Genomic DNA, 14,460 nt, shown 5'->3' on the forward strand with positions numbered 1-14,460 from the left:
GTTTAGCCAACTAGGTGCAATCAACTGCTATGGATATTGACTTGACTTTTGAGAACATATAGCTAAAATGGAATTCTGTGAAGACCCAGGCAAGATTTCCTCATTGTTTGGGGAACTAAATACATCCTAAACTTTTACAAATCCTAGCAAATAACTAATTACTTCTAATTAACTGCAAATTGGTTGTGAGAAAATGAAAAAAATGGGAACTATGTCAGTCAAGAGATAAGCAGCATGCTGGGATCGGGATCATGGAACTGCTGGGAAATTAGGTAGAGCACGGAAGAAGCAAGAGTGTGAGAGGTGGCCTCAAAGTGGCCAGGTTTCCAATAATAGCACACGTCCCTTTGATGACAAGGCATGATAATGTATATATAGCTTTGATGCTTTGAAATACTGCTATTGCCTTTCACTAATATCATTGTTGCCTGTAACTTTTTCTTTACCCTACCTTGTAGATCACTTCACAGGTAATGTTATAGAAATAAGCAATTACAAAGGGCTAAGAATTAAAAGGGAAATTTAGGGGAAAGTCTCAAAATAAGAAGGTATGGTATATCATTAATATGGGGTGAATGCAACATGTAATTGTTTAAATTTAAAAAAAAGCATTATCATATTTTATTCCCTTTAATGTTAGTGACCTCCTACTGTACAGTGGGAGGCAACATGGTATTAGAAAAACCCAAGAAAAATAGAGGTTTTGAAATCAGACAGACAAGAATTTGGAATTCCAGCTCTACCACTTCATAACTGTATAACAAGTCAGTTAACAATTCTCATTTCTTTCATCTGTAAAATGGTTGTCATAGTACACTAAGAACTACTGTGAAGAATGTGTGCATGCAAAAACACATAACACCACAGCATATGGTTAACAATAATAGTTCATTTCCCTTAGGATCTCCTTCTATCCACTATCTCCCTTCTCTAGCCTCCTCAGTTTTCCCTAGTCTCCTGTTTCTTTCATATTCTCCTTCCCAGCCAGTTATCATTTCTCTAAAATAGTTATTCTTTTTTCCAAGGGCTGCCTTACTTGTGGCAAAACCCTAGCAATTAGCAGAAATTATTGGTAATTTCTGGCAAATTTATATGGCTAGAAAGATTTCCAGATGCTTAGGGTTTGACTCTCAAAACATAACACAGCTTTGGTTATCAATGTCCTATCCTACATCAAAAAACATCGAGTATCTAGATGCATCAAGCATTATGCTAGAGATTGGGGTTACAGAGATGAGGACTCAGACCCTGTCCTCAAGCAGCTCAGAGTCTACTGGGGAAGAAAATAATAGTAGTAGAGGGTAACAAGTGCAAGAAGAAAGATATGCGGGAACTCTCGTGTACTGTTGGTGGGAATGTCAATTGGTGCAGCCACTATAGAAAACGGTACAGAGGGTCCTCAAAAAATAAAAAAATAAAACTACCACATGATCCTTCAATCCCACTTCTGAGTATATATAAAAAGGAAATGTAATCTGCGTCTCAAAGAGATCTGCACTCCCACGTCCATTGCAGCATTATTCACAACAGCCAACACATGGAAACAACCTAAATGGCCATTGATAGATGAATGGATAAAGAAGAAGTGGTACATCCGTACAATGAAATATTAGTTAGTCATAAAAAACAAGGGAATCCTACCATTTGTGACAACTTGGATGAACCTGACAGTATTATGCTAAGTGATTAAGTCAGACAGAGAAAGACAAATACCATATGACCATACTTATATGTGAAATCTAAAACAAGAAAAAAAGAACCAAGCTCATAGATACAGAGAACAGATTATTGGTGGCTGCCAGAGGCAGGCAGTGGGGGAGAGCTGCAAAATGGGTGAAGGGAGTCAAAAGGTAAAAACTTCCAGTTATAAAATTAATAAGTCATGGGGATGTAATGTACAGCATAGCAACTGTGGTTATTAATATTGTATGGTACTGGGGTGCCAAAAAATGCATACAACTGGACACCTTAGTCAATGTTGCACAGGCAGTAGTTCACCATAATCAGAAGTGTCTGGATGCTGATGGTAACCACTTTGAGCACCTCTTGTAATTACAGAAGTCAAACGTGACTTGTATACACCTTTTGTTGTCGGTATACATTGAGTATTACAATTTTAATACAGTTTTCCTTTCTTAAAATGTGTATACATTTTTTGGGCACCCTTTGTATATTTGAAAGTTGCTAAAAGAATAGGTCTTAAAAGTACTCATCAGAAGAAACAAAATTCTGTAACTATGTATAGTGACAGATATTAACTAGACTTATCATGGTGATCATCTCACAATATGTACAAATATTGAATCAATATGTTGTACATCTGAAACTCATATAATGTTGTATTGTCAATTATAGCTTGATTTAAAAGAGAGAGAGAACAACCAAAATTACTCTGCCCAGCAAAGCTATCATTTATTTATTTTTTGTTTTTCATTATTTTTTTAAAGAGGGCGCAGCTCACAGTGGCCCATGCAGGAATCGAACCTACAACCTTGGTGTTATTAGCACCATGCTCTAACCAACTGAGCTAACCGGCCATCCCCCAAAGCTATCATTTAGAATCGAAGGACAGATCAAAAGTTTCCCAGACGAGAAAAAGCTAAAGAAGTTCATCACCACCAAAGCAGTAGTACAAGAAATGTTAAAAGGCCTTCTTTAAGAAGAAAAAAAGGTCAAAAGTTTGAATAAAATGGCAATAACTACATATCTATCAACAATTACTTTAATTGTAAATGGATTAAATGCTCCAATTAAAAGATAGGGTGGCTAAATGGATAACACAAGACCCTTACATATGATGCCTATAAGAGACCCTCTTCAGAATAAAAAACAGAGACTGAAAGTAAAGGGATGGAAAAGGAAATCTGATGAAAATAGAAACAAACAAACATAAAAGCTGGGGTAGAAATACTTACACCATACAAAATAGACTTTAAAACAAAGGTTATAACAAGAGACAAAGAAGGACCCAGTAATCCTACTTCTGGGTATTTATCCGAAGAAACCCAAAACACTACTTTGAAGGGCCATGTGCATCCATATGTTCAATGCAGTATTGTTTACAATGGCCAGGATGTGGAGGCAGCCTGGGTGTCTGTCAATGGATGAATTGATAAAGAAGAACTGGTACATTTATACGGTGGAGTGTTGCTCAGCCATGAGAGGGAATGAGATCTTGTTATCTGCGACGGCATGAATGGACCTAGAGGGTATTGTGCTGAGTAGGGTAGTTCAGACAAAGAAAGACAGATGCCACATGATTTCACTTATATGTGGAATCTAGAGAACAAAATAAACAGAGTGGATGCAGACTCATAGATACAGAGAACATTTTGATGGTTGCCATCTGGGAGGGGTTTGGGGATGGGTGAAAAAGGGGAAGGGATTAAGAAGTAGAAATTGGTAGTTACAAAATAGTCATTGAGATGTAAATTATAGCATAAGGAATATAGTCAATAATATTGTAATAACTATGTATGGTGCCAAATGGGTATTAGATCTATCAGGGGGAGCACTTCATACGTTATATAAATGTCTAATCACTATGTTATACACCTGAAACTAATATAATGTTGTATGTCCACTATTATTGAAAATAAAACAATTACTAAAAAACACCATAAATTAAAATTATTTGCCAATCAGAGAAAGACAAACACCATATGATTTCACTTACATGTGGAATCTAAAAAAATAAATAAACAGACAAAATAGAAACAGACTCATAAATACAGACAACAAACTGATGGTTGCCATATGGGATGGGGTTGGAGGGCTGGGTGAAAAAGGGTGAAGGGATTAAAAAGTACAAAATATTGTAATAACTATGTATAGTGCCAGGTGTGTACTACACTTATCAGTGGGATCACTCCATAAATTATATAAATGTCTAACCACTATGCTGTTCACTTGAAACTAATATAATATTGAATGTCAACTATAATTTTAAAAAATAAAAATAAAGAAAATAACAAAAATACAAATGAGAGAGAGAGAGAAAGAGAGAGAGAGAGAGATGTATAAAGTATAGAGCTCACAAGGAGGATGGGGAAACCCAAACTGTTGGACTGTACTGATAATGGAGGCTGGAAATGGGAGTAGGATGGTAGTTAAGGAAGATCTCATAGAAAAAGCCACTCATTTCACTCCAAGCTATGTTCTTACACAAGCTGCATCACCTTGGCCAAGTTAATTCAGCCCTTTTAGCCCCATTTTTTTTTATCAGAAAAATGAAGCAATAGGACTCGACAATCTTCACTAGTCCTTGAGGATTTAATGTTCTGTAACTTTTTAAATAATTTATTTTTTTCAGTTACAGTTGACATTCAATATTGTTTTATATTAGTTTCAGATGTACAGCATTGTGGTTAGACATTTATATAATTTATGCAGTGAGTCCCTCGATACCAGGTGGGTACTAGACTAATCAGGGGATCGCTGCATAAATAATGTTCTATAACTTTTTATTAAGTAGGAAAGTAAAGGGAAAATAGCTCCAGATTCCATATTTCTTCTTTTCCCTCCTATTTCTTCTTATCCATTCATTTTCCCTTGCAGCCAGTTGGTCATTTCTAGTAGCTTTGCTTTTGACTCCCCTCTGTCATGGTGATGCTATGTTTATGGATTTGATATCATGGTTTAAAAGGGCTCCTTTTGGCAAAAAGAAGTTTCTTCGTATGAAAGGATCAGTTTCTTCATTGTTCCTTGTAAAATAAGATAACACATTGAGTCCTGAGCAATGGTTTTAAATTTTAACTCCAGGGATTCTTTTTTCACATTTCAACTTCAAAAACTATTTTAGTAACTTAACATTGACCCTCACAAAAGCCCTACCTCTATATCCATTTAACAAACATTTATTAAGGCTTTCTCTGTGTCAGGCATAGGCTGGGGGCTATGGGAGATGCAGAAATGATTAAGATACGGGCCAGGTTGTCAGGGAGCTTATGATTTATTTAGCAGCTGTGGCACTGAGCCCAGTGCTATATAAAACATATTAGCGAGGCAATTTTTGTTCTGTCACAACTGGAGCCATGAGTCCTCAACATGTATATGTGCTTTTGACTAGAAGCTGTGCATTCAGTAGGTGTTGAAAGCCACATGTAAAAACTGAGCTGCTTTGTAAAAAAGTTCAGCCCCATTAGGAATCAAAGAAATAAAAGTGAAAATAATGAGATTCCATCATTCTCCTAGCAAATTGGCAAAGGTGTAAAAGGTAAAATGCAATGATAATGAGTGTGGTGAGATGGGTACTCTCATACACTGTTAGTGTAAATGGTAAATAAAATATAGTACATCCATAATAAAGTATGGTACACCACACAATGGAATTCTACGCAACTATTAAAAATGTTTTCAAGAATATTTTATGATATGCTAAAATACCATCTAATAGTAAGTGGAAATTGCAAGTATCAAACTGTATATAAAGCATAATCACATTTTGATAAAACAATATTATTTTTGTTTGTGAATGCATAGGGAAAAAAGACTAAAAGGAAATATACCAGAATGTTAACTGTAATTATTACCGGGTAATGTGATTACAGGTAATTTTGCTGTTCTTTTTAATGGTTCTCTGAATTTTCCAAGTTTTCTGCAATAATATTGTTGCTTTCTAGTAATAAAAAGGTATTGTAATGCATAGAAAAAGGAAAAATAAATACTAAAAATTAATAGCAATTTCCCTTGGATAGCAGCATGATGGTAGGAGTTTTCTATTCTTCATATTTTCCATATTTTAAAAATTTTCCTACAGTGAGCATGTACTGACTTTATAGCACTAAAAACTGAAACTCAATTAAGGAAAACTGGACTATCAGATGAATTAGCAAAGACTAACATGAATCAGTATATGTTATTTAAATAAGTCAGTTCTACTCCCACAGAGCTTTGCAATACTTTTAGGCTCTATCTCCACTGATTTATGGGTTGGGGCAAGTCACTTAACTTGTGTGTGCTTTAGGGAATCGATAATTACTACGTACTTTGAAGGGATACTGTGATAGCCAGTGTGATAGCATTGATGAAATGCTTTAAACTCAGGAAAGAAAGATATACAGTAAGTAGTAATGGATGTTTTAATTATCTACTGTGTAATGTTTGTGTGTAGATCGTCTTCAGCAATTTCACCTACTCTTAATTTCTTCAACTATCTTCTCTGTGCAGATGACTCCCAAATCTATCCACCCCCTCCACAACACACATACCACTTCTTTTCCATAAATGCCCTTCTTCTGTCATATTCTTCTTGTTCTCTGGCTCCTTTTTCCTCCATCTCTTGCTTGTACCACAAATATTTTCATATCAAGCAAAACTGATTATGAATGAATCATGATTAACCAGTTTCTCTTAAATCAATAAAAGTTTGCTTAATTAACTTGGATATGAAGCTTACAGAACCACTTTTTCATTTTTAATTGAGGTATGATTGATTTGTAATATTACATAAGTTTCTGGTGTGCAACATTATAATTTGACAGCTATATATACTACATCGTGCTCACCACCAAATTTTCATCCGTCACTATGCAATTGACCTCCCTCTACCTGTCTCATCTTCTTTCCACCCCGCTTCCCCACTAGTAACCACCAATCTGTTGTCTGCCTCTATAAATTTTTTTGTTTTCTTTGTTCATTTGTTTTGTTTTGTTTTGTTCCACATATGAGTGAAATCATACAGTATTTGTCCTTTTCCATCTGACTTATTTCATTTAGCATAATACACTCAAGATCCATCCATGCTATTGCAAGTAGCAGGATTTCACCTTTTTATGACTGAGTAGTATTCCAGTGTCTGTGTGTGTGTGTGTGTGTGTGTGTGTGTGTGTGTGTGAGAGAGAGAGAGAGAGAGAGAGAGAGAGAGAGAGAGAGAGAGAGAGAGAGACAAAGGAGCCAAGAACATACAATGGAGAAACGAATGTCTCTTCAATAAATGGTGATGGGTAAACTGGACAGCCACATTCAAAAGAATAAAACTAGACCACTATCTTACACCATACACAAAAATTAACTCAAAATGAATTAAAAACTTGAATGTAAGACCTGAAACCATAAAATATATAGAAGAAAAGATAGGCAATAAACTCCTTGACATTGGTGTTAGCAATGATTTTGTGGATTCTACTCCTTGGGCAAGGGAAACAAAAATAAACAAATGGGACTACACAAAACTAAAAGCTTCTGCACAGCAAAGGAAGCCATCAACAAAACAAAAAGGCAACTTAATGACCTGGAGAAGATATTTGCAAATCATGTATCTGCTAAGGGGTCGATATCCAATATATATATATATATATATATATATGACCCATACATCTCAAGAACAACAACAAAACAACCCAATTTTAAAATGGGCAGAGGACCTGAACAGACATTTTTCCAAAGAAGACATACAGATGGCCAATAGGCACATGAAAATATGTTCAACATCCCTACTTGTTAGGAAAATGCAAATCAAAATAACGACAACATATCACCTCGTGCCTGTTAGAATGGCCATCATCAAAAAGATAAGAAACAAGTATTGGAGAGAATGTGAAGAAAAAGGATCCCCTGTACACTGTTGGTGGGAATGTAAACTGGTGCAGCCACTGTGGAAAACAGTGTGAAGATTCCTACGGTAAATCAAGCATAGAATTATCATATGACCCAGCAATTCCCCTTCTGGGTATTTATCCAAAGAATGCAAAAACAGTAATTCAAAGATATAACGGGGGAGGGATGGTAAGAGAGGGTAAAGGGGGTCAAATATATGATGATGGAATAAGAACTGCTTGGGTGGTGAACACACAATGCAATCTGTAGATGACATATTATAGAAGTATACACTTGAAACCTGTATAATTTTACAAACCAATAAATTTAATAAAAATTTTAAAAAATAATCATAAACCACACCAAAATATTAAAGATACATAGTATATTTTTGACCTACCCATTCTAATTTTATGAATTTCTCCTAAATAATTAAGTTGGAAAAAAATATATATGCACAGCTATATTCATTGCAGCTTTATTTATAATAGCCAAGATATGGAAACAACCTAACTGTCCATCAATGGATGAATAGATAAAGAAGATGTGGTATACATAATTTAAAAGATAATTTTTAAATTATCTTTCTGTGGTTCCTGCTAGGCATAGCTATCTACATAAATTTTATGTTTGAAAACACTGATATATGAATCTAATCTCCCCTTTTGCCCTATGAGTTCAGTCTCAAAAGCTATGAGTTCAAGAATCCTGGCCTCAGAGTCAGGGGAGCTGGGTTCTGTTTTGGCCTTACCACCAACCCATTGTGATCCTGGGTAAGTCACATCCCCTTTCTGGGTCTGATTCTTCACCTTTAAGATGAAAGGAGCAGCCTGGATTATCTAGAAGGCCCAGATAATAGATATGAAAGCATCCTGACATACGAGGAAGCACCACCATACAAATGAGCCTCCTCCACTGTTCACTAGTACGTCTGCACCTAGAAAGCACCAGACAGAAACCAGGAACTCAATATACGACAACACAATTGGAATGACACACTACAGCAGAAGAACCCATATCCCAAGCTAGCAAACAATGTTTTACTGCCAAGTACAGTCCACTAAGCCTTACGGCAATTATTCCTGAATGCTAAAGCTGTCAGCTCTTGTTTTAAAAAGTACTTATAGATAAAGGGATAAAAAGGGGGAAGGGGAGCTATCCTTGTTATAAGAGTGGGTTATCAGAGCTGGGGAGATATTTTAGTCTGCCAGACAATATTCTGAGATGGTATGGTAGATGGGAGATCAGATTGCTATAAAGATGAGTGGATATCTGGGTACAGAGAGTGGGCCATGTGTGTAGAGGCTAATAAGTGGAACAATGAGCAATTCAGGAAAGCAGGTTGCTGAGGGAGTGCCCTGTTATTATTCAGAGAAAATTCCCAACAATGACTAATCTTCCCTCCACTGTCTTATCTAATACCAAATAGACACTCTTGCCTTCACACCATCTCTTGTAATTACCCTTAGGGCCACTGCTAGCTCATAGTGCCCTTTGTGCTGAGTAGGAAAAGGCTCCCTTCTGGTGCTAAAAGGTGCCCCCTCTGGGCTATCTAGATGGAAAAAGGATGGAGGGATTGCAAAAGCTGCCCTTTCTGGGTGGACCAATTAGAAAAAGGGCATTGGTTGGCAAACAGTACCTTGGCTGGATTTCAGCTCCAACTTGCACTCTCTCAGCCTGGCATCTACTACAGTCTGGGGCTCTGATGGCACATGCTCACTTCCTCTCTCTTGCTCTTTCCCCCACCCCACCCCCACTCCAGCATTAGTCCAGAGCTAAATTTCTGACTGATTTCTGCCCACTCCTACATTCACCTGCCCCACCTCTATCACTGCTCCAATTATACTGGGCACTACTGTCATTTTTCATTGTGTTTTGGATTGGGACCACATTCATCCCTGAGTGACTGAAAACTAAAGGTTTCAGTCAGTATCTTAACAAATAGGATATCATTTTGTAATATGAAAACCAGGATAAAACTCATTAATAGGTGGGTAGGGGGATAATATGTCAAGAGTAGGTTCCAGGTAACATTTTGTCCCATGAACTATTCCTTGGAAAGTCTTTTTGTCTAGTAACTTTAGGAAACCCTATACACTACATTTCTTGAATATTAAAATCACACATTCGTGAAATTAAGGCTAAGTTTCACCCATCTTTTCCCAAACTTAGTAACCATGGAACCTTAGCCAGAAGCCCACATCTTCCTTCCATTCAAAGCATCCCAGGGCACTTCCCAACAATATGAGCCTTCTTCTGTCCCTGGCCAACCTTCCTGGAGAGGATTTTTGAAGGCAGACCTATTGGGCCTGACCGAGGGGTTTTTAGAGAGCAACAATTCCCCACTGAGATTCCCTGGCTCAGTGTCTTCCTAGGAATTCCTTCAGGAGGCCCAGGTGTGTACCTAGGTGAAAGAAAGCTATTGTCAAGGAATTTTGCTCTGCCAGGGACCCAGGGGCCCAGTTCGTGTAATGTGGGAGTGGAGATGAAGGGGAAAGTTCCGGCTGCTTCAGGTGGTGATGAATGACTTTAGCAAACAAGGTCTGGGGCTTGAGAAAGAGACAGCATGAGTCTGTGCAGGTTTCAGGTTTCTGAATAAAGAGAAAGTTTCAAGAGAGACTTACAGACACCCTCCCCACCCATCATACACATTTATGTCAAGATTTTGAGTTTGCAAAGTACTACTGGCATTATATCATGGGACCCTTGGCAAACCTGTGAATTAAGAAATAAAAGTAAATTCCTAGTATATATGTGAATCACTGAGGCTTTCATCCATATGTTATCCTAGTGAATAGTTTAAATCCTCATAACAATCCTGTGAGGGGAAGTGCCATTATTATCCCCCTTTTCTCCAGACTTTGAAACTGAGGCTCAGAGTGCTTACTTTATAAGTCACTCAGCTAGGTGCTGGTAATATAAAGGAGAATCATGAATGAGGGAGGCCAGCAAATAAGCAGCACTCGGAGAACACTATGAAAAACTACCATGACAACCATCAGTTTTGTTCTCTGTATTTATGAGTCTGTTTTTATTTTGTTTTGTTTGTTCATTTATTATTTTTTTAGACTCCACATATAAGGGAAATTGTATGGTATTTGTCTTTCTCTGTCTGACTTATTTCACTTAGTATAATACCCTCTAGGTCCATCCATGTTGTTGCAAGTGGCAAGATTTCATTCTTTTTTATTGCTGACTAATATTCCACTGTGTGTGTGTACAAGGTGTGATCAAACAACATGGTGAGTGTTTACATAAAAATAATTATTACAGTAAAAGACACATTGCCATTAATCCTCCCCAAAATACTCCCCCTCACTTCAAACACACTTGTGTGTGTGTGTGTGTGTGTGTGTGCACGCGATCTTTTTTATGTATTCATCTATTGATGAAAAACTAGTACAAAGCACAGGGAATATAGTCAAAGTATTGTAATAACTTTGCACTATGACAGAGGTTTCCTAGGTTCAGTGTGGTGAGCATATCGTAAGATATATAAATGTCGAATCACTATGTTGTGCACCTGAAATTAATATACTATTTTATGCCAACTATAATAAAAATTTTAAAAAATAAAATAAAATGTGAAAAATAGAAAAAAGAAAAACTACCACGACAATTAAAACTGTGATAATAGCTAGCAGCTAATGAGTGCTTACTATGTGCCAGACTCCACACTAAGTGCTTTGGATGCATTACCTTATTTAATCCTGATGACATTCTTATGAAAAAGGTTCTATCATTATTCCCATTCCAAAAATGAGAAAACTGTGCCTGAGAAAGATGAACTGACTAGTCTAGAGGTGACTAGCTAAGAAAGGGTAGAGTCAGGATTCTTATTCAAATTGATTTAACAATAGAGTTGCTGTTGATTACAAAGTTAACTATAGAGGGTCCAATGGAATCAATGTTGAGGACATCTAAAGCTTCATATTCTAAAACATATGGTAAATCTTTATTTTTTTTTAAGTTGATTGGAATATTCGCTTTAACCTACCTGGGAGGAGCCTTTATTTGTATAGATACAAAACTGCAGAGGTTTAAAATCTTAGTTATAGATAATCTCATCATAGTAAATGACTAATCTGCATCGAGTCTGGTTGCCCTTAACTTGGGGTAACTTGGGGCTGCTGGGCTCCCAAATACAGACAGAGAAATTATGACTGGGATCATTCAATTTAAATCACAAGAATGAAAACTACCTAGGAGCTAGAATCTGGCCAGTTTCTATGTAAAGTTTCAACTGTTAGTTCTTATTTCTACAAGACTAACAACCTCAAAGTTTGATCAGCTAAAATTTGGTTATATCTTCTGCATTAATTTATATAAGACTGCATCATGGATGATACTAAATATATTTGGAGATGCTTAAAGAAACCAAAAGTGGAAAGCACAAATTCATACAATAATAATTTTCAGCTCCTTAAACCAAACTCATAAATTAGCCCTGCATGTAGATATAAATTTGCATTTCCTCTTTGTTGGCTACAGTCTTGGTATTTTAGGAAACGGGAATTTTTTCTTGCCACTCAATAATTGAGGGTGTTTTACTTTCCACTTTACCCTTGAAAAATGGAACACTTATTTAATAAGTCACACCTAGCTTCCTGTCTAATCAGCATATGCCAAAAAAATCATTTACCAGGTTCCTCCCACTGCAGAAACACAATCATTCCTAGATGGCAACACAAAGATGCATGAAAATGTAGTTAATGTCCAACCAATAAACCCTAGAACAATGTTAAAAACAGGAAACCCTCGCCTTTATAAGGTGCCAAGTCATAAATTACAGTCACTTTGCTGTCATCATTTCTTTTAAAAATCCTGCCTATATTAATCAGAGAAGAGACAGAAACTATCCTACTACCTCCCAGCCTTCCACACATGGGGGTACCTTGCACAACTTTAGAGACTGCCTTTCACATGGACTGTGACGCGAATGTGCAGAGACAACCTGCAAAATTGCACACAGCAGCTCACTACTTCTTCCCAGCCCCTCCACACAAAAACATCACTTGGGTAGTTTTGGTTTGTGTATACTGGAAATGCTTTTATTCACAAACCTCTTGGCACGGAATAATGGCTGTGCTTAGCAGCACTACGAAAGCACAAGAGATACCCGCTCACTTTTTTTTATTTTATTAAATTTATTGGGGAGACAATTGTTAATAAAGTTACATAAGTTTCAAGTGTACAATTCTACAATACATCATCTATACATGACATTGTGTGGTTACCACCCAGAGTCAGTTCTCCTTCCATCACCATGTATTTGATCCTCTTTAACCTCTTCTACCACCTCCGCCCCTCCTTGCCCTGTAGTAACCCACTTACTTCTTTTTTTCTTTTTCTTTTTTTAAATAAATTTATTGGGGTGACAATTGTTAGTAAAATTACATAGATTTCAGGTGTACAATTCTGTATTACATCATCTATAAATCCCATTGTGTGTTCACCACCCAAAGTCAGTTCTCTTTCCATCACCATATATTCGATCCCCCTTACCCTCATCTCCCACCCCCACCCCCGCCCCGTTACCCTCTGGCAACCACTAAACTATTATCTGTGTCTATGAGTTTCTGTTTCTCATTTGTTTGTCTTGTTCTTTTGTTGTTTTTGGTTTATATACCACATATCAGTGAAATCACATGGTTCTCTGCTTTTTCTGTCTGACTTGTTTCGCTCAGCATTACTCTCTCAAGATCCATCCATGTTGTCACAAATGTTCCTATATCATCTTTTCTTACTGCCAAATAGTATTCCATTGTGTATATATACCACAACTTCTTTATCCATTCATCTATCGAAGGACATTTTGGTTGTTTCCATGTCTTGGCCACCGTAAACAAAGCTGCAATGAACATTGGAGCACACGTGTCTTTATCTCTAAATGTTTTCAGATTTTTTGGGTAGATACCCAGAAGAGGGATTGCTGGGTCATATGGCAATTCTATTCGTAATTCTTTGAGAAACCTCCACACTGCCTTCCATAACGGCTGCACCAGTCTGCATTCCCACCAACAGTGTATGAGGGTTCCTTTTCTCCACAGCCTCTCCAACACTTGTTATTGTTTGTCTTGTTGATGATAGCCATTCTGACTGGGGTGAGATGATATCTCATTGTGGTTTTGATTTGCATTTCTCTGATGATTAGTGATGTTGAGCATTTTTTCATATGTCTATTTGCCATTTGTATGTCCTCTTTGGAGAAATGTCTCTTCAAGTCCTCTGCCCATTTTTCAATTGGGTTGTATGTTTTTTTGTTGTTGAGTTGCATGAGTTCCTTGTATATTCTGGATACTAGCCCCTTATCGGAGGCACTGTTTGCAAAAATCTCCTCCCATTCAGTTGGTGGCCTCTTTATTTTGTCAATGGTTTCTTTTGCTGTGCAGAAGCTTTTAAGTTTCATATAGTCCCATTCGTTTATTTTAGCTTTTACTTCCATTGCCTTTGGAGTCAAGTTCATAAAATGCTCTTTGAACCCAAGGTCCATAAGTTTAGTACCTATGATTTCTTCTATGCAGTTTATTGTGTCAGGTCTTATGCTTAAGTCTTTGATCCATTTTGAATTAACTTTGGTACATGGTGACAAATAGCAGTCCAGTTTCATTCTTTTGCACGTGGCTATCCAATTCTCCCAGCACCATTTATTGAAGAGGCTGTCTTTGCTCCATTGTATGTTTTTAGCTTCTTTGTCAAAAATTATCTGTCCATATTTATGTGGTTTTATTTCTGGGTTCTCAATTCTATTCCATTGGTCTATGTGTCTGTTTTTCTGCCAATACCATGCTGTTTTGATTATTGTAGCCCTGTAGTACAAGCCAAAGTCAGGAAGTGTGATACCTCCATTATTGTTCTTTTTCCTTAAGATTGCTTTGGCTATTCGGGGTCTTTTGTGGTTCCAAACAAATCTGATGATGTTTT

At 37.0% G+C, this 14,460-nt stretch overlaps 1 protein-coding gene and 1 non-coding gene across 2 annotated transcripts in view; both read right to left on the minus strand.

Annotated features, from left to right (window-relative positions):
* Positions 1-14,460, minus strand: part of GPC3 (glypican 3) — a 472,819-nt gene that overhangs the window by 325,110 nt on the left and 133,249 nt on the right. The gene's annotated exons all lie outside the window — the stretch shown is intronic.
* On the minus strand, positions 2,464-2,537 carry TRNAI-AAU (transfer RNA isoleucine (anticodon AAU)). The gene has a single exon. It is a non-coding gene; the product is annotated as a tRNA-Ile (tRNA).

The sequence above is a fragment of the Rhinolophus sinicus genome, chromosome X, assembly GCF_036562045.2.
Source record: "Rhinolophus sinicus isolate RSC01 chromosome X, ASM3656204v1, whole genome shotgun sequence".
NCBI classification, from domain to species: Eukaryota; Metazoa; Chordata; class Mammalia; order Chiroptera; family Rhinolophidae; genus Rhinolophus; species Rhinolophus sinicus.